Below are 19,674 nucleotides of genomic sequence, written 5' to 3'. Positions count from 1 at the left end.
TGAAGGAGGCAGAGAATGGGAGTCTTGCTAGAGGAAGCACAGGAGGAGCCATGAGCAGGCACAGGGGCATCACCAAGGACGAAACCAAACTCATCACTGGTGAAGCTGTAGGGCCAGGTGGGTTTCACTTAGAAAAACTGACAGCTGGGATTGTGTATTGGAGGGGAGGTACTTTCAGCAATTAGTTGCTTTTTTAAATTGTTATAAATTACTGAAACAGTCCATATTGTTAACAGGAATTAAGCACCAGACACATTCCCTATAATGTTCAGACTTCTGCCTAAGTGGCTGAAACAAATAAAACCAGGTGATAAGCCCCATGAAAAGCACTCTTCCCTGCTACTTACAAATATCAAGAGTCTAGAGAGATGGTTTAGCTGTTAAGTGTGTGCACTGCTCTTACAGAGGACCCCAGTTCAGCTCCCAACACAGTTCCAGGTGGCTCTCAACCACCAGCTCCAGGGGAGCTGATGCTTTCTTCTGGCCTCTGCAGGCAATACACATATCACACACACACACCCACACCCACACACACACACCATACACATACACCACACACACATACATACACCACACACACACCACACATGCACCACATATACCACACACCACACATACAACACACACACACACACACACACACACCATAACATACACCACACACACACATACATACACCACACACACACACCATACACATACACCACACACACACATACATACACCACACACACACACACAACACACATACACCACATATACCACACACCACACATACACCACACACACATACACCACATATACCACACACCACACATACACCACACACACACCACATACAAAAATATAAAAACAAAACTATTAAAAACTCTCCATTCCCTCAATCTGTTTCTATGATGATATTTGAGAAAAAGATTACAGACAGTGATGATAGAGACACTTCCCTATTTTGTATTATAAAGAGGCATGTGCGTTCCCCTTTAGAAAGGAGACTGCACACATATCTTATGGATAGCTTACCGTGTATGCACAATTCATGGCTTATTTTTTCTGAGTCCCTCCCACTTCCCCACGTGCCCCTGGAAGGGTACAGGGCTGACACTGGCAGAAGCTAACTGTACTCAGTGTTCTAACAAGTGTCTTGAGCTCAGACATCTGGAGAATGTGGGAGGGAATACAAAATATGGAGACAAGAAAAGCTCAGCACTCTAGCTGACCTCCTGGGGAGAGGGCCAAGAGTAGGCTCTGGCATGACTGATAGCTTTTGTTCTCTTCCCTACCCGCTTCCTCTGCTGGCTGGAGATGAGTTGCATGCAGAGACTGTAGGTATCGAATTCAGACCACAGACTCTGAATAAAGCATGGTTATATATTCAATTCCAGCCTCTGCTCCTTGGCATTTGTGGTGACAGGATGTACGTTCTCCGGTATTCCAGGTACGGAAGTGCAGTTCCAGATGGTGTCCCGCCATACCTAGCCCCTTTCCACCTCAAAAGAAAATGAGGCAATGCCTGTCATCCACCTTAGCTGTTTCTTATCCCCCTGGGCAACAAAACACACATAACACCAAACACCAAAGAACAGTCACCCTCCACCAAGATACCAGTCCCTCATTTTTCCTCATGGCTAGTACTGGCCTGAGAGAGTGGAGACCTGAATCACAAGGTGGGGGACTGATGAGAATGATGTAAATATCCTTAAACTGAGGGTAGCATCCTTCTGTCTGTTTTTCACTTTTTCTTAATACTGACCCAGAATAGAGATGGGGTTTCTGGAACCAGCAGGCATCTTGGAATATGAAAAACTGTGAGAACAAATGCTATCCATAAACAATGTAGTCACAAAGAATGAAGAAGGAGTTGGTGGCCTAGGGCCACAATAGAAGTGTATGCCAACCCTGGGTTTCATAATTATATCAAGTTTTCCATTATTTATTATGCCATTTAAAAAGCCCCCTTCCTGTCTTGTGATACTGAGAGAGTTTATTATCTTATCTTGGGTCCTCATTTCAACAGCCCAAAGAGTAGAGTGGACATATCCTGAAGACTAAAAAAGAGAAGAGGACACTCATTTTACGTATGTGGGAGTAACAATTCAAGTGCAAAGGTGGGTCTCTGGAGCTCGAAGCAGCAGGATGCTCTGCTACTTAGGTTTTTGTCACCTTGACACAGGTCAAGGTCATCTGGGAAGAAAGAATCTCATTGAGAGGATGGCTTCACAAGACCATTAAGACTAACCTGTAGGCAATCCCGTGGAAATTGATTAATGGTTGATGTGGGAGGGCCCAGTCCACTGTGCTCAGTATTATGTCTGGGCAGTCAATCCTTAGAGATATAAGAAAAGTAGATGAATGAGTCTGGAGAGCAAGCCAATCAGCAGCCTTCTTTGATGGTCTCTGTTTCAGTTCCTGCCTTGACTTTCCTCTGTGATGGGCTATTGTCTGCAAGTCAAATAAACTCTTTCTTCTCCAAGTTGCTTTTTGCAATGATGGTTTTTTTTTTTTTTCCAATCAAAACAATAGAAACAAAACCAGGGCAGAAATTGGTACCAGAAGTAGGTTATTGCTGTGACAGACCTGCTGACCATATGGTTTGGGGGAGGATTGTGAAAATGACTAGAACTTTGGGCTGGAACATCTGTTGAGTGTTCAGATCCTAATGATCTGCTGGGGGAACCTGAAAGGTGATACTGAGAGCAGAGCAGATAACGGTGGCCCGGCTTGTAAAGTTCAGAAGTTTGAGAGTCCTTCAAAGAATCGATCGCAGTCATTTTCATATATTTTGTAGTAAAAATCTGTGGTTTCTGGTCAGTGGAAGCTGAAAAGTCAACTATGATCAACAAGAGACAAGAATCATTGAGGCAAAATCTTCTGGGAAACACTTCCTCAAGGTTATCACCTAGAAGCTGTGGTCTGGAGGGGACAAGGATGCACCTCATGCTGGCAATGGAGTGTGTAAATGTGTGAGAGTCATGTGTGGTACTGATCTAGGCAAGATGAGAGCTGCAGGATTTAAGGGGTCATGGAGAGCAGCTGAGGCATGGCACTGTGAGAGAACAGGAAAGACTATTGGTGAAGGTGCAGCATCAGTTGCAGTGGAGACCTCAGAGTATTGGAGACCCCAGGGCCACCAGACAACCACTAAGGACAATGGCAAGTGTGGAGCCTACAAGGCAAGCTGTGTGTGCTGAAGATGGAAAAGACAGAGAAAGGGGGCTGCCCAGACCATTTGGAGCCCAGAGGATTGTGAGTGGTCCCCACACATCAGGCAACAAACTTTCTACTCTGAATTTTGATTTTGCTCTGATTTAAATGTAACAGTTCCCTGGTTCTTCCTTCTTGGAATGAAATACGTGTAACTTATTTTTTATTTTACAGGAGTCCACAGTTGAGAAACTATGGAATTTTAGCGACTTTAGATATTCTAAAGAGACTAAACTTTTAGAGGCAGTGGGATTTTGAAAAGTTGGAAAAGTGTTCAAACAAGAAAGAAAATAGTAGCATTTAACAATGATGTGTTGTGTCAATAGATGTGTTGATAGAGGGTCAATTGTGCTGGTTAATTTTGTCGACTTGACATGGGCAAGGCTCATTTGAGAAGAGGGAACCTCAACCGAGAAAACTCCTCCATAATATTGGCCTGTAGCCAAGACTTTATGACATTTTCTTGATTGATAATTGGCATGAGAGGGCCCAGGCCACTGTGGGCAGTGGCACCCCTGAGCAGGTGGTCCTACGTTGTAAAAAAAAAAAAAAAAAAAAAAAAAAGCAGGATAAGCAAGCCATGGGCAGCAATCAAATAAGCAGCATCCCTCCGTTTCTGCCTCCAGGTTCCTCCCACGACGAGTTCCTGCTTTGAGTTCCTGATTGGCTTCCCTGCATGATGGGCTGTAATCTATTAGTCAAAAACAAAACGAAACAAAATTTTCCCTCTTCAAGTTCCTTTGACCATATTGTTTTACCACAGCAATAAAAGGCTAACCAGGTCAGGTGCCAACCAAGAGGAGCTGCAAGTGCCTGTGACTGTAAATGCCTCATCAGCCTCGAGATGCCAACTCAGGGGTCCTGGCAACTGCTATAATTCTGAGTTCTTGGGGGGGCCTTGTGTGGTGATATTTTATTTGTACTGAAATATGATTTTATTTGTATGTTAATAAACAAAGTTGCCTGGGGGTCAGAGCTAATAGCAAGCCATTTAGCAGAAGCTTAGCAGTGGTAGCACACGCCCTTAATCCCAATCACATGACAGGCAGATCTCTGTGTGTTCAAGGATACAGCCAGCATGGAGGCACACGCCTTTAATCTCAATACCAACCACAGAGACCTGGAGGTCTGTATAGACAGGCAGTGACGAGGTCATGTGGTTGGGTTTACAACCAATGAGAACGGAAAGTCAATAAAAAGACAGACACATAGGAAGTAGGTCTCTTTCTCAGGGGAAGGATGGCAGCGGCAGCGGGTGGTAAGAAGGTGGTCTTAGTCTCAGCTCTTGGTTACTGCTTTCTGACCTCTGGGCTTTTAACTCTGCATTTGGCTCTGTGTTTCTTATTTAATAAAACCGTTCAGAATTATATCTACACTTGTGTGGTGATATTTTATTTGTACTTCAACAAATAAAGCTTGCCTGGGAATCAGAAGAAAAAGCCAGCCACTATATTAAACATAGAGATCTGGCAATGGTAGCACATGCCTTTAATCCTAGCATTCGGGAGGCAGAGATTCATCCGGATCTCTGTGAGTTCAAGGCCACACTGGGAACAGAGCCAGGCTTGGTGGCACATTTAATTCCAGCACTAGTTAACCATATAGGTCTGGAGGTCTGTACAGATAGACAGGAAGTAATAGAGCTGGGTAGAAAGAGGAAGTGATGTAGCTGGGCAGAGAGAGGAAGTAAGAAGGCAGGGACAGAAAGGCATATAGGTGTGAGTATATAGGAAGTAACTCCCTCTTGGGCTGAGGATTTCCTAGCAGTAAGAACTTATGGCTGTGGCTTTTCTGTTCCTCTTTCAGATTTCACCCCAATATCTGGCTCTGGGTTTTTTTTTTATTATAAGATCATTTAGCAATTTGTGTTACATCTCAGATTTGAACAACAGCCCTGGCACACTGACTGAGAGCTTGTCTTTGAGGAATGAGTGGCTAGTCTGGAAAGCAAAGGTGGTGGGTCTGCCCCCAAAGTGGGAATGAGTTTCTGCCTCTGCTTGGGTCCCCAGTGGGTCAGTCCCTGGCATGTCTTGGAGGTAAGAATGATTGGCTCCTAACAGCAGGAATGAGTTCTTTCCATAGGAGTCAGAAGCAAGCATCTCTCAGAGCAGGAGCGGGAGCCACCAAGGCTAAAGTAGGTTCCCCCATCAGTAGCAGGAGTATCAGATCTCAGAGCAGAAATGGTAAGAATCTAAGAAAGATTTCTAGCATCCAGCAGGTGTGGTGGATCTTGGAGGCAGAAACAGCATAGAAGAGCCTGGGCCCCCAAGCCAGAGCCAGGAGGTAACTAAGAGCTGACCTCTCACAGCACTATATAAGTGCTTCAGGCTCTGATTGGCTGAGTGTATATATGTGAATGAGGTGACAAATAAGGACCAATCAAGAAAGAAACTGTCAACCCAATGAGAGAAAGCAAAAACCTGTCAAAACTGGGAGGGTCTTCAATGAAGGAAACTCCCCTGTCTCCTCTTCCCCTCCCTCAGTGTTGGAGGGGTTATGGCATAAATAAGAAATGTAAGGGAAAATCCTGGTCACTTCCATGTTTCCTCCTGGCTCTCATTGCAACTGAGTTTTGGATATTGCCCTGGAACTTCTAGAAAGTAGCCGGCTCTGCCCACTGCTAATGCTGGATCAGATACTGTTGCCCACCCTCTATTAAAACCAAAGCTATTTCTGAAAGGGGCCCTCTACTGAATCCATATCACCAGCCACACTGACATCCACCTGATGCAGTGTATGATGCCCCTGCATATTTTCTATTTGTAAGGAGGTAGTTGGGCTGCAAATTATTTTCACCTTTTAATCAATGTGCCTTTGGCAGTGCATCCAGACCATTGAGTGGGGTTCTTCCTTTATTCTCAGTCTGCGTTGGCTGTGCCCATTTCACATTGTTAGGCACCTGGCTTTTCCAGGAGCCTGTGCCATAGAAAGAGCTAGACTTCCGCTGACTTTCTTTCAGGCTCATTCCTTTGATAGGTGACCAACACCATCTCTGAGTGTAAGACTACCAAAGGCTCTCCAGGTCACAGGGGACCTCACTGGTGTAGTTTGACTTCCTAAGCTCTGGAAGGTGCAGGCACACCTGACCAGGCCCTACTGTGCTCATCTGTTTAAGGTTTCCATAGGGTAAAGAATGTAGCTCAGTGATTGGAGCTTGCTGGACCATGGAGATGATGTGGCCCAGTGATGTGGAGGTGGACCATGGGTTCCATCTCCAGCTCTGTAAATTATAAATTGCCTTCACCAGACTGGCCTGCTGTGGGACGGTCTGTATGTCAAATTGCTCTGATTGGTCAATAAATAAAACACTGATTGGCCAGTGGCCAGGCAGGAAGTAGGTGGGACAAGGAGAGAGGAGAATTCTGGGAAGCAGAAGGCTGAGTCGGAGAGACACTGCAGCCGCCGCCATGACCAGCAGCATGTGAAGATGCCGGTAAGCCACCAGCCACGTGGCAAGGTATATATTTATAGAAATGGATTAATTTAAGCTATAAGCACAGTTAGCAAGAAGCCTGCCACGGCCATACAGTTTGTAAGCAATATAAGTCTCTGTGTTTACTTGGTTGGGTCTGAGCGGCTGTGGGACTGGCGGGTGACAAAGATTTGTCCTGACTGTGGGCAAGGCAGAAAACTCTAGCTACACTGGCCTCTGAAAAATTTGGGGGGGGGGACATTTTTTTATTAATTATTGATATGGGAGGGCTCAGCCCATTGTGGGTGGTACCCTGGGTTCTATAAGAAAGCAAACTGAGCAAGTTATCAGGAGCAAGCACTCTTCCATGGCTTCAGTTCCCTCCTCCAAGTTTCTGACATGATTTCCTGTCTTAGCTTCCCTCAATGATAGATTGACAACCTGTAAACCAAAAAACCTCATTCCTCTTCAGGTTGCCTTTGGTCATGGTGTTTTCTCACAGTAATAGAAACTTAACTATAACAGAGGGTAAAGGCACTTGCTGATCAAGCCTTGATGGCGTGAGTTTGATTCCCAGGACTGCAGTGGAAGGAGATGACTAACTCCTGAAAACTGTTCTCTGACCTCCATATCTGTACCATGGCATGTGCTGGGTCCCCCGGAGCTGGGGTTACAGCGGGTTGTGAGCTATCCCACGCAAGTGCTGAGAACTGAACCCGGGTCCTCTGCAAGCGTAGCAAGCGCTCTTAACCACTGAGCCACCTGCTAAGCTCTATCACCTGAAGTTTTAGTCTCTTACTGGAATTTTGGACTTACAAGGTGTCGTTGGCTCTTTTTCTCTCTCTTCTGTGAAAAGTCTGCTCACACCTTTGTGCAGGGGTTTGCTCAGTGACGTCATTTCCTTGGAAGAGTTTTTATATAGTCTGACTGTCACATTTTGCCAGCTCACATGGCTGCATTTTCCTCAGGCCCATGGTTGTCTGTTATTATCTATCATGTTTCCTATTTTGTAGAAATTCTAAGTTTCGTGCAGTTGAAAGAATCATTTTTTTTTTTTTTGAGGCAGACTTCCTGGGTCTTTTTGACATGTCTTTAGCTAATTCAGGTCATAAAGATAGGATCTCTTAATTTCTTCTGAGTATTTTAACATTTTACTTTTAAACCTGGCCATTCACCCACTTGAATCTCGGCTTTGTATGGGTATTAGCTGAGGCTGGATTTTGTATTTTTTCCATGTGAAAACCCAGTGGCCCTGACACAATTGTGACAACTCCTCTCTCTTCTGTCCAGTGTCCCTTCTCGAGGTAGTGTACCCCTTGAAAAGCCTCATGGATCTGGGTCAGGCCCCCTGTTCTGCATGCCAGTTCCTATGTGGCCTCCAGTATTCCTTTGGGGGCACTGGGCTCTTCTTGCCCATCCTTTGTGTCTGCATGGGGAGCTGAGGGCTGGTTGCCTCCACAAAGAGCTTTCTCTATTGACTTTGCCAGTGGGCACCAGAGTCTTGACCTGGTATTGACCCTGCACCCATGTGGTTTGCCCACTGATTCTTGGGATGTTTCAGTGAAATATTCACAGCTATGAACAAGCTATGCTCTGTCTCTTTTCCTCTTTCCCTTCCTTGGAGCAGGCCAAGGCTGAGGCTGCATTTCAAAGCTCCCCGATAAGCAAGTTTATCAGGCTGACTCCCTTCCAAGGACTGCCCAGAGTTATGCTACCCCCACCCCTCCCCAGTGTGTGCATTCTCTTTTTTTTTTTTTTTCTGCTGTAAGTGTTGAACCCACACTGTGCTGTCAACACTCCCCACTGCTTTGTCTTGAGCTCACCAATGTGAAGCACACTCAGGGGTCAATCTATCCACAAACCCTGGGTAGAGGTGACCTGCCACTTGTTGCCGAAGCTGCTGGGACTGGGACATCTTCCCAAGCTAATCCCCAAGTGACCTATAGTCCAGGTGGCAGAGCTACAGGAGAGAAAGAGCTGCCCAAGCCACATGGACCACACAGGACAAGAAATCACAGCACAGAGGGAAGCCAGGGGGCATGGTGGTTAGTCTACAAGACAGCTAACTTTATGATTCTTAGAGAGAAATCATCCACACTTGGAGGTAGGGAGCAGTTATAAAGAACCCCACATAGGAGACTGGGGCTAGCTTATCATAGTCACCAAAAAATAAACCCATTAATTCATGGGTGACAGGAAGACAGGGGTCCACCCAGGCAGCCATAGCCATTGGAGGTATTGCCGCCGGGCTTATACAAGATGGCAGGCGTGCCCACATGACATAGCCTACCACCCACAGCTCCCCCCAAACAGATGATTTTAACATTGAAAGTGTTACATGAACCGTGGAACCTTGTCAACTGCAAGAGCCTTTACATTGGCAAACAAGACTATGGATTCTTCTAGAGAAAAAAAAAAAGAATTTCCCAGTAATATCTGGGGGATTCCCATTTTTTTGAAGTCTGGCTGCTAGGTTAGATTCAGTCAAAGGACAGCTGTATATTGTGTTTTTCACACATCTGCCTATTTTCAGAGTGGGACTCCGCTGCCCATGTTTCTGAGGCTCCATAGCCCAGCACTAGCCACCATGATAAATCTTGGCATTGGTCACTGGAATAGTGGTAGGCGAAGTAGGAGGGCAGGCCCTCTCCCTACTCCAACTCTGAACCTCACATCCGTCACCTGGATGGATGGGTTGCCTATCCCAGCTCATTCTCAGGGTACAGCCTCTGGTATACTATAAGCTAAAACTTGGGTAAAGGGATATGAACCACACCCACCTTTGTGGCTCCCTGGAGCACGGTGTGAGCTACCCTGTGCTCCTATGTGTCCCCACCACCACCACCACCACCATGAGCAGATGAAGATCATAGACCATGTGGGGTGGGAGGAAGAGTGAGTCACAGACACAGGGAGGCCTAGGCTCCGAGTGGAGATGAAGCTTGCACAGGCTGCCTGCAGGGAGGGGGAAAACCCTCAGAGAAGGCCTTGCTGCAGGCTGAGCATCAGCTCTGTCTCCTAGTACCAACCCAGAAGCAAACGCCTGTACCCTCAGAGCCCTGGCTGCAGATCTACAAGCAAGCCACAGTGATTTGAGCCCCACATGGAGCCACCAGGTCAGGACCCATCCGGCCTTCAACTTTTCTCCAGGCTCTTACTGTCTTCCCCTGCTGTCCTCAGGTGTGAGGAGATTCGAGAGCAAGGCGTGATGGGGGGTGTCCTGGCGACCAGGGACCCTTTCCCACCAAGCTCCTAGCAAAGCTTCATCCCCGGCCTTGGTTAGGAACTTTCTGGAGAGGCCGGAAATTGGGTGAGTTGGGAACAGAGATGTCTCTCTGGCAGTTCTTTTGTTGGTTTCCCATCTTCCCTGGACGCTCTTTTTTACCCCTCCACGTCAAGAGTCTCCAGCGTCCCTCCCAGCAGGCCCTGCTTCTAACTCTCAGAGCTGTGTACTTTTTTCCAATTGTCTTAATTATTTTGCTAATTAGAAAAACCTCTTTTTGTTCAATTGGCATTTAGGAGGCTCCCTGGAGAGCTGGCGAGTGTACTCAGAACTTGCAATGGCTGAGGCCTCAGCTCCGCGTAGCAACACCCAGAGGCGGCAGGCATAGACTGTAGCCCCATTGGCGTTCCGCCAGCAGGCTCTTTCCATAGCGCCTTGAATTGCTTTCTTCTTCCTTTTTTTAATGTGTAAGGAAGAAAATTGTACCCAAGCTTTGGTCACATGTACTTTCTTCTCTGCGCACAAAAAAAGACAGAGGGAACTTGACAGGGTCAGCTCTTCTCTTTTCTAATCAAGGAAAATTGACCTTTTGAGGAAAACGAAACTTGAATTTCCCAAAGACAGTCTGGCAGTATTGGTATGTGCATAACCGCTCTGGGGGTGAAGGTGACCGTCCTACTGAGCCTTCCTGTTGACGTTCCATCTTGTAAAAATGGCCTGACTCTGGCTAATCCGATCAATACAAAACAAGCTATGTTACAATTTCTATCCAAACCTGGTTCTAGCAATTAGATAGAACACGGGCATATCAGGCGTAGCCATCCTGTGATGCACCTGCTTCCAGATGCCATAGATGAGAACGTGTGGTGGTTTGAATAGGTATAGAGCCTATAGACACCTGTGTTTGAATGTTTGGCCCACAAGGAGTGGTACTCTTAGGAGGTGTGGCCTTTTTTGAAGTAGGTGTGGTATTTTTGGAGGAAGTGTGTCATTGTGAGGGTGAACTTTGAGGTCTTATATGCTCAAGCTATACCCAGTGGGGCACACAGTCTCCTCTGCGACCTGCAGATCAAGAAGTAGCACTCTCAGCTTCTTTTCCAGCACCACATCTGCCTGCGTGCTGTCATGCTTCTCACCATGATGATAACGGACTAAACCTCTGAAACTGTTAGCCAGTCCCAATTAAATGTTTTCCTTTGTAAGAGTTGCCCTGGTCATGGTGTCTCTTCTTCACAGCAATAGAAATACTAAGACAAGAGGTTTCTATAGGAAAGCTGTGGGAAGTCAAATTGTGGACAGCTTAGCCACTAGACAACTTAACAGGAAACATGGTTAGAGAAAAGTTTGGAACTTTAGTTGTATGCTTGCCCTGCACCCTAGATGTCTTGACTGGAGCTCCTATGGGATAAGATGAGGACGCTGGGGCCCAGCACCTCTTGTCAGCTTGGGCAGTTTCTGTGCTTGCCAGGAAGTGGAGAGCAATGGTCCAGCTGGAGTAAAGGCAGGAGTTTCCAATGGGAGAGGCCATGAGGTGCATTACTGGAGGCCTTGGGAACCCCAGTGCTGTCTTCCAGAGGGCAGCTTTGGCTTACCAAAAAGCCTTAGTTTTTCCTGGAATGCTTTGGGGGCACAGATGTAGAGCTTGGAAATGAAAGCCTGAGGCCACAGAAGACCAGCCCTGCAGTTATGGCAGCCTGGCAGATACTGTTGTGAACACATTGCCTCCTACCTTAGGTACATAGCAAGGCAGCATCCAGCAGTTTCTGTGCAGCTGAACCCACCCAAGTGGTCCACACACGGCGTGCAGAAACTCACCTGTCTGAGTGGCTCCTGGCCTTCACTTAGCCACTGACCAGCTGTATGATAATGATATCTATTGTAGGTTCAAAGTGTGCTTGTGCCCAACCATGCTCATCATCGGTGTCCTTTCTGTGCTGGGCTCTGTGCAGCCTGGAAGCACTGGCAGGGTGGGTGCCTCCTTATGTCAACAGGCTGGGAGTGGATGTTGCACAGTCTTTAGGCCCAGTCCCCTACTGCAGCTTCTCATGCAGACTGAAGACCTTGCTGACTGAACTCTGTAGGGATAGTTTATATCACCTGTGGTGGGACTGCAACAGCCTCTCTAGAAAGAACAGGACTCTGGTAAACATCATCAAGAAGGCCCAGGTGTTATACAATGGGAAAAAAAAAGCATCTTCAACAAATGGTGCTGACATAACTGGATGTCAGCATGTAGAAGAATGCAAATTGATCCTATCTGTCATTGTGAACAAAACTTAAGTCCAAGTGGATCAAAGACCTCAACATAAATCCAGTTACTCTGAACCTGATAGAAGAGAAAGTAGGAAATAGCTTAGAATGCATTGACACAGGAGACCACTTCCTAAATATAACACCAGTTGCACAGACACTGAGAGCAACAATTAATAAATGGGATCTTCTGAAACTGAGAAGCTTTTGTAAGGCAAAGGACACGATAAATAAGACAAAATGACAGCCTACAGAATGGGAAAAGACCTTCACCAACTCCACATCTGACAGAGGGCAGATCTCCAAAATATATAAAGAACTCAAGAAACTAAACAGAAAAATACTATCCAATTAAAAAATAAGCTACAGATCTAAACAGAGAATTCTCAACAGAAAAATCCCAAATGGCTGAAAGACATTTAAGAAATTGCTCAACATCCTTAGTCATCAGGGAAATGCAAATTAAAACAACTCTGAGATACCATCTTACACCTGTCAGAATGGCTATGATCAAAAACACTGATAACAGCTTATGTTGGAGAGAATGCAGAGCAAGGGGGACACTCATCCACTGTTGGTGGGAGTGCAAACTTGTACAGCCACTGTGGAAATCAGTATGGCGGTTTCTCAGAACATTGGGAATCAATCTACCTCAAAACCCAATGATACCACTCTTGAGCATATACCCAAGGGATGCTCAAGCATAACACAAGGACACTTGCTCAACTGTGTTCATAGCAGCATGATTCATAATAGCCAGAACCTGGAAGCAACCTAGCTGCCCCTCAACCAAAGAATGAATAAAGAAAATGTGGCATGTATACACAATGGAATATTTACTCAGCTGTAAAAAACAATGACATCATGAAATTTGCAGGCAAATGGTTGGAACTAGAAAATATCATCCTGAGTGAGGTAACCCAGACTCAGAAAGACAAACATGGCACGTACTCACTCATAAGTGGATACTAGATGTAAAGCAAAAGATAATCGGACTATAACCACAGTTCCAAAGAAGCTAGGAAACAGGGAGGAACCTAAGAGGGATGTACGAATCACCTTGGGAAGGGAAAACAGAGGAGATCCCAATGAGTAAACTGGGCATAGGGGAGGGGTAATAGAAGGGAGGGAATGGGGGACGAGAACACGAGGGAATGGGATGGTCAAGCTGGGAGAGAGACGAAGTGGGAGAGTAATGAAAGATATCTTGATAGAGGGAGACATTATGGGGTAAGAAAGAAACCTGGTGCTAGGGAAATTCCCAGGAAGCTATAAGAATGACCCCAGATTAGACTACTAGCAACAATGGTGAGGGTACCTGAACTGGCCTACCCTGGCAATCAGATTGGTGAATACCCTAACTGTCATCATAGAGCCTTAATCCAGTAACTGATGGAAGTGAATGCAGAGATCCACAACCATGCATCAGGCTGAGCTCCGGGAGTCCAGTTGAAGAGAGGGAAGAGGGATTCTATGAGCAAAGGGGGTCAAGATCATGATAGGGAAATCCACAGAGACAACTGAACCAAGTTCAAAGGAACTCACAAACTTTAGACCAACAGCTGTGGAACCTGCATGGGACCGGACTAGGTCCTCTGCACATGGGAGACAGTTGTGTAGTTGGATCTGTTTGAGGGGACCATGGCAGTGTGATCAGGATCTATCCCTAGCGCATAAGCCAGCTTTCTGGATCTCATTATCCATGGTCAAGATACCTTGCTTACCCCGATAAAGCAGGGAGGGGCTTGGTCCTCCCTCAACTGAACGTACCAGGCTTAGCTCTCCCCCCATGGGAGAATTCACCCTGTTGGAGGAGGGGATGAGGAGTGGGGGAGGAAGGTAGGGTGGGTGGAACGGGAGGAGGGATGAGAGGGGGAGCTGTGGTTGGTGCGTAAAATGAATACAAAAAAGGAAGGCCCAAGTTGGGAAGAAAAGATATGTGTCCTGGTCTCTTGGCACCAAGTGCCACATGGTTGGGAACATGAAGGTGATTCAATGAGAGGTCAGATCTGTAGGAAGCCCTCTGTTTCCAGGGCATCGCGGTGAATGTGACACTGAGGTTCTCCGACATCTCAGAAAACCAGCTTCCAACAGACTTCCTTAGCTGTCCTCTCAGTTGTCCAGCTGCCATCCTGCCGGCAGGACACCTAAACTATGGGATGGTTTCCCCAAAGCCTAGGTTTGGAAAGTGTGAACTTTTCTTATCTTCCTAGAAGGAAGCGGTTCACCTTCCTCTGCCCCAGACTTCATTCACCCTTTGGCCCCCAAACAGGCAGTGCCTAGGTCCCCTAAGCCAGATGTTTTTGTGATGGAGCCCGTGGCAGACACTAGCCACTGAAGAGGCCTTGTAAGGCAGTCCACTGATGGTCTGAGCTCCTTGGGATAGGACATGGAAGGACAGCAGAGAAGACCTGCAGGAACTGTGTGGAGCTGTTCACTTGGATCTGGTTCATCCCCACCACAGAAAACACAAGCATAGAGAAGAACCTGACCTTCCCAGCTCGAGCTCCCCACCACACAATGAGCAGGCTGCCTGTCCTCTGTGATCCTCTTCCCTCCTACACTGATCTCACCTGAGGGAACCTCTGTGGGGATCCCACAAGGACTGACTCCCCACCTCTGACCTCTGTTGAGTTCACCCCATTCAGTGACCAGGGCCTCCAGTAACTCTCAGTGCCCAAGGACCCCAGGCCATCACAGCTTTAGTATTCAGAAGGCTCAGCCCCCTAGTGGCCTCCTCACAAGACCTCCTCAGTTGGTAGGGTCTGTCCTGCATTTCATCACAAAGACACACAGCCTAAAGGTAGGGCCTCTGCCTGTTTGGGGCCAAATGGAGATACCCAAACTTTGGCAGTCAAGACTGGGAACATGTGTAGACAGACAGCTTTCAAAAGCATTATTACTTTTACGATTTTCCATTCTTGGTCACACCTCATAACCCTCATTTCTGGTCCATCCAGAGACCCAGTTTTTACCTCAAATGCTTCAGATGCAGGCTTTTGAAGTGAGGCCTCGGAGGGTCCTGGAACAGAGCCTGGCTGTGTGCAGAGGAACCCCAGGCTCACTTCTCCATGGGAGCCTGCCTTGTTTCCTGAGGGCCATCTTTATTCAGCATCTAAGTGGTGAGTTCTTCACAGGACTGTCCTAGGTGATGTGGTTAGTTCTAATAATTCTGAAAAATGTCCTTCCTGTAAGTGCATTCTAACTGCTCTGAGGTAAGGGTGTGGTGGTATTGTGTTCTCCAGAATATTGTGCACCCTAATAAACTTATCTGGGGTCAGAGAACAGAACAGACACTAGATAAAGAGGCCAGAAAATAGTGGCACACACGCTTTTAATCCTAACATTCCAGAGACAGAGATCCGCCTGGATCTCTGTGAGTTCAGGGCCACACTGGAAACAGTCAGTCATGGTGACTCACACCTTTAATTCCAGGAAGTGAGCCTTTAATCCCAGGAAGTGATGGCAGAAAGCAGAAAGGTATATAAGGCGTGAGGACCAGGAACTCAGCTGGTTAATCTTTTAGGCTTTTAGCACCAGAGATTCAACTGAGATTCATTCTGGATGAGAACTTACAGGCTTCCAGTCTGAGGAAACAGGATCAGCTGAGGAACTGGTGAGGTGAGGAAGCTGTGGCTTGTTCTGCTCTCTGATCTTCCAGCATTCACCCCAATAACTGGCCTCAGGTTTGTTTTTATTAACAAGACCTTCTAACAATTTGTGCAACATAAGGGTGCATCTTAAAGGAGTTGCCTCTCATGTCCACTAGGTGCTCTCATCCTACCTACACTATCTACCTGAGCTGAGCATCCTTCGAATGCCAAGTAATCCAAACAAGGTGGGGAGATGACAAGATTTTAATCCTATAATTCTACTGTGTCCATCATGGCTAGCACACAGCTCTACCCTCCACAGTGCCCCCAGTAGTTAATCTCCCCTAGTATATGTGTATGTGGGTGCACATGTATATATGGAGGCTAGGGGTCAGCCTAGCTAGGGGACACCCAGATGATGCCCATCAGATGCTCCCCACTTGGGTTCTGAAACAAGGCCTCTTCATTGCCTGAGAGCTTGCTAACTTGGCTAAGAGGCTTGACCACCAAGCCCAGAGATCTGCCTGTCTCTGCCTCCTCAGCTGTGGGATTACAGGTACAGGACTCCTCCACATCTTTACATGGATTCTGGGGAGTGGACTCGAGTCCTTACACTGGTGAGGTGAGTAATTGGCTCATTGAGCTATGTCCTCATCACCTTGCATTTCTGCAGTGGTTTGTTCTTGATACATTCCACTGGAGACTTCTCTACGTGAGGTCTGACTCTGAGGTGACAACTGAAAATATCATATGTGGTTTTCATTGAGAGAACTGTAGAGTGGCCTGCTTTCAGATGAAGTCACTAGGAGACCAGGTCTTATGCCCATTTCCTAATTCAATTATTTCTTTTGATGAGTTTTGAGAGCTTGTTCCACATTTAGTCAGACTCCTGGTTTGGAACATTTTTCCATCTTTCTCCGCTCCTCCTCACAAAACCTTTTTCAAAGGAAATGTTTTAGATTCTGATAAGGTTCAATTTCCCCATTTCAGATAAGTGATTTTTGTGTCAAATCTAAGAACTAAGTGCAGAGCATGGATTCTGCAGATTTTCTTTTACTTTGTCCTAAAAGAGTTATACATTTTAATTTAAGTCTGTGACATGTTTTCATTAACTTCTGTAAGGTTTGAATTTTAGGTGGAGGTTCATTATTTTGGTCTATAGATATCTATTCACTCTGCGTATAAAACTTCCAAACTATGAATGTACAGTGTCTTTCTGTTTATGTAAGTATTCTGTGAATATTTTTGCTCATATTAAATTTTTAAGCCAGTCTTAATGATACACAACTGTCATCCCAGGACATGGGCTGGAATGGAGGATCATGCATTCAAGGTCATCCTGGGCTACATAGTAATATCCTATCTCAAAAAAATAATTTGAAACTGAGGAGATTGCTCAGATTGCCATGAAGCAGTGAAGACCAGAGTTCAGATCTTCAGAACTAATGAAAATACCAGGTGGTGGGTATGGCGGCTGCCTATAATTCTGGCAAGCTGTGTAAGGAGAAGAGTCATTGTTGAGATCTGGGTTTTATAGAGAGACCCTGCCTCACTGAATAAGGTGGAAGAACCACTGAGGATGATTCCTGACAGCATTTCAAGTTTTCACACCCTCACTCACATAGTCACACAGGTGAACACACATCCACATACATATACCCATAAACCACATACAAGCATGAGCACACACATGCACACCACACACATTAAAAAAATGAAAAAAGCAATAGAAATAATGTAAAAAACAGAAATCATTCTTTTCATCATACAGATCCCAGGTCTGTTTGTTCTTCTGAGAGTGAGGGACAACATGTCTCAGTTTTATCATGCCTTCTGTTAGAGCGCAAGTTTGTAAATGACTTCATATATCCATCTTTTATCTTACAGCCTTGCTGATTCCATTCACTCTACAACATTTTTGTGGATTCTTTTGTGATAATAGTGCCATTATCTTCAAACAGGCATCATTTCAATTCTTGCTTTCCAACCATATGCCCTTCTTTTCCCTCCCCCAATTCCAGTGGCTAGGTCAAGTACTATTGTAGAATGCAGGATGTGAGAGTAGACATCTTGCCCTGCTCTCTGTTTCTGAAGAAATCATTTAGTATTTTACCACTAAATGTGATCCAAGCTGTAGTGTTTTTATTAAGAGCCATTTTCTCTGTGTTTCTAACTTCTGAGTTTCTCTCATGAAAAAGCATTGCACTAGTCAAGAGTACTTTGCTCATCCAATTCATGTAAGCATATGGTTTTTATTCTTCAGCGCATTTGTGTGGTAGATCACATGGATTGGTGCCAGATGTTGCACATCTGGAATAAACTCCAATCATCACACACCACTACTTCATGCATTTTAAAATTCAGTCTTCTATTGTTTCGTTGAGTATGACTATTCATGGAAGATTATGGTCTTTGGTTTTCATTTCTTATGCTACCCTCATTTGACATTGATGTCAAGTTAATGCTGACTTTGTAAGAGGAGTTGGGAAGTGTTCTTTCCTCTTCGATTTCCTGGAAGATAGTGGATGAAGTCGTTGTTACTTCTTTAAATATCAGAATTATCCAGCAAAATGTCTGATCCTGAAAATTTCCTTGTAGGAGATCTACTTATCAATTTTACTTTCAGTTAGATTAATTATTTTATCTTTGTTGAATTTTGGTACTGTTTTAAGGCATTAGATTTGTGAGCTACTGAATGTATGAGGATGTGTTGCTTGTTTTCTTTCTTTGTTGTACTTTATACATAGGATCTGTAGTGATAGCTCCTTGAGCATCTGCAATGTTGGCTATCTTGTTTCTTTACTCTTTGTTTTTCTCTAATCTGATATGAGATTGCCAATTTTATGCATTTTCTATGAAACAACAACAACAGAAGCATTTAGTTCAATTGCTTTGTTTTATATTTCTTTGTTTCTTCCCCCTTTTCACTGTTTTATTACACACATATGATGTTCTTTGATCATATTATCTCTTATCTCCTCCACCCTCTTATTTTCAATCTCATTGGCTCCTACCACTTTATTTCCTTCACTCAATCTTCTTTTTTTCTCTTTTTGCTTTTGATCTTCTTCTTCTTCTTCTTCTTCTTCTTCTTCTTCTTCTTCTTCTTCTTCTTCTTCTTCTTCTTCTTCTTCTCCTCCTCCTCCTCCTCCTCCTCCTCCTCCTCCTCCTCCTCCTCCTCCTCCTTCTTCTTCTTTGAGGCAGAGTCTCACTCTGTAATCAAGGCTGTCCTAGAGTGCTCTATGTAGCCCAGAATGGCCTCAAACTTATGGCAACCCTCCCAAATGCTAGCATTACAGGTGTATACCATGCCCCTTTTATCCTTTTCCTGTTTATTTACTGTGCTCTTCTTTTTCCTTTAGGTAGCAATTCAGGTCATTGATTTGGGAGCTTTCCTTGCTTCCCGAGAGTGTAATTAAATTAGACTTACACATTTCAAAATCCAAAATTGTGTAAAATAAATTCCCTTTTCATCTGAACTACACCCCGCACAATTGGATACATAATAGATTTTCTTAATTTTTAGTTTGATCCCTTCATGGTAGAAAACATTTGCTGAGGGATGTTTTGCATGGGATAAGACTCTCTTCTTGGCGAATATTCTGAGGCTTCCATGCAGCATTCTGTATATATCCACTAGAAGATGTTTCTAGAATGTGTTCCTTTAATATAGATCTTCCTTAATATATGTCTTGGAGACAATGTCATTGTTGCCATTCGTTCTGAGTTCATTTCTGTTGCAGTGACAAAGCATTCCGACCACAGGCAACTTATAAGGAGAAGGAACTTATTGTCTAATAATTTCAGCTCACATCCACCACTGAAGTAAGTAAAAGCATATCCTCAAGGCAGGAAATTAAATGCAGACTGACTTGATATTCTACTCAGCATTACTTCCAACAAAGGAAATTAATGCAGAGCCAAGCATAATAGAGGCCACAGAAGAGCATTGTTTGCTGGCCTGTGGGCAGACTCATTCTCAGTGAAGCTTTCTT

The sequence above is a fragment of the Peromyscus maniculatus genome, chromosome 20, assembly GCF_049852395.1.
Source record: "Peromyscus maniculatus bairdii isolate BWxNUB_F1_BW_parent chromosome 20, HU_Pman_BW_mat_3.1, whole genome shotgun sequence".
Taxonomy (NCBI): domain Eukaryota; kingdom Metazoa; phylum Chordata; class Mammalia; order Rodentia; family Cricetidae; genus Peromyscus; species Peromyscus maniculatus.
Note: the sequence above shows the minus strand (reverse complement) of the source record.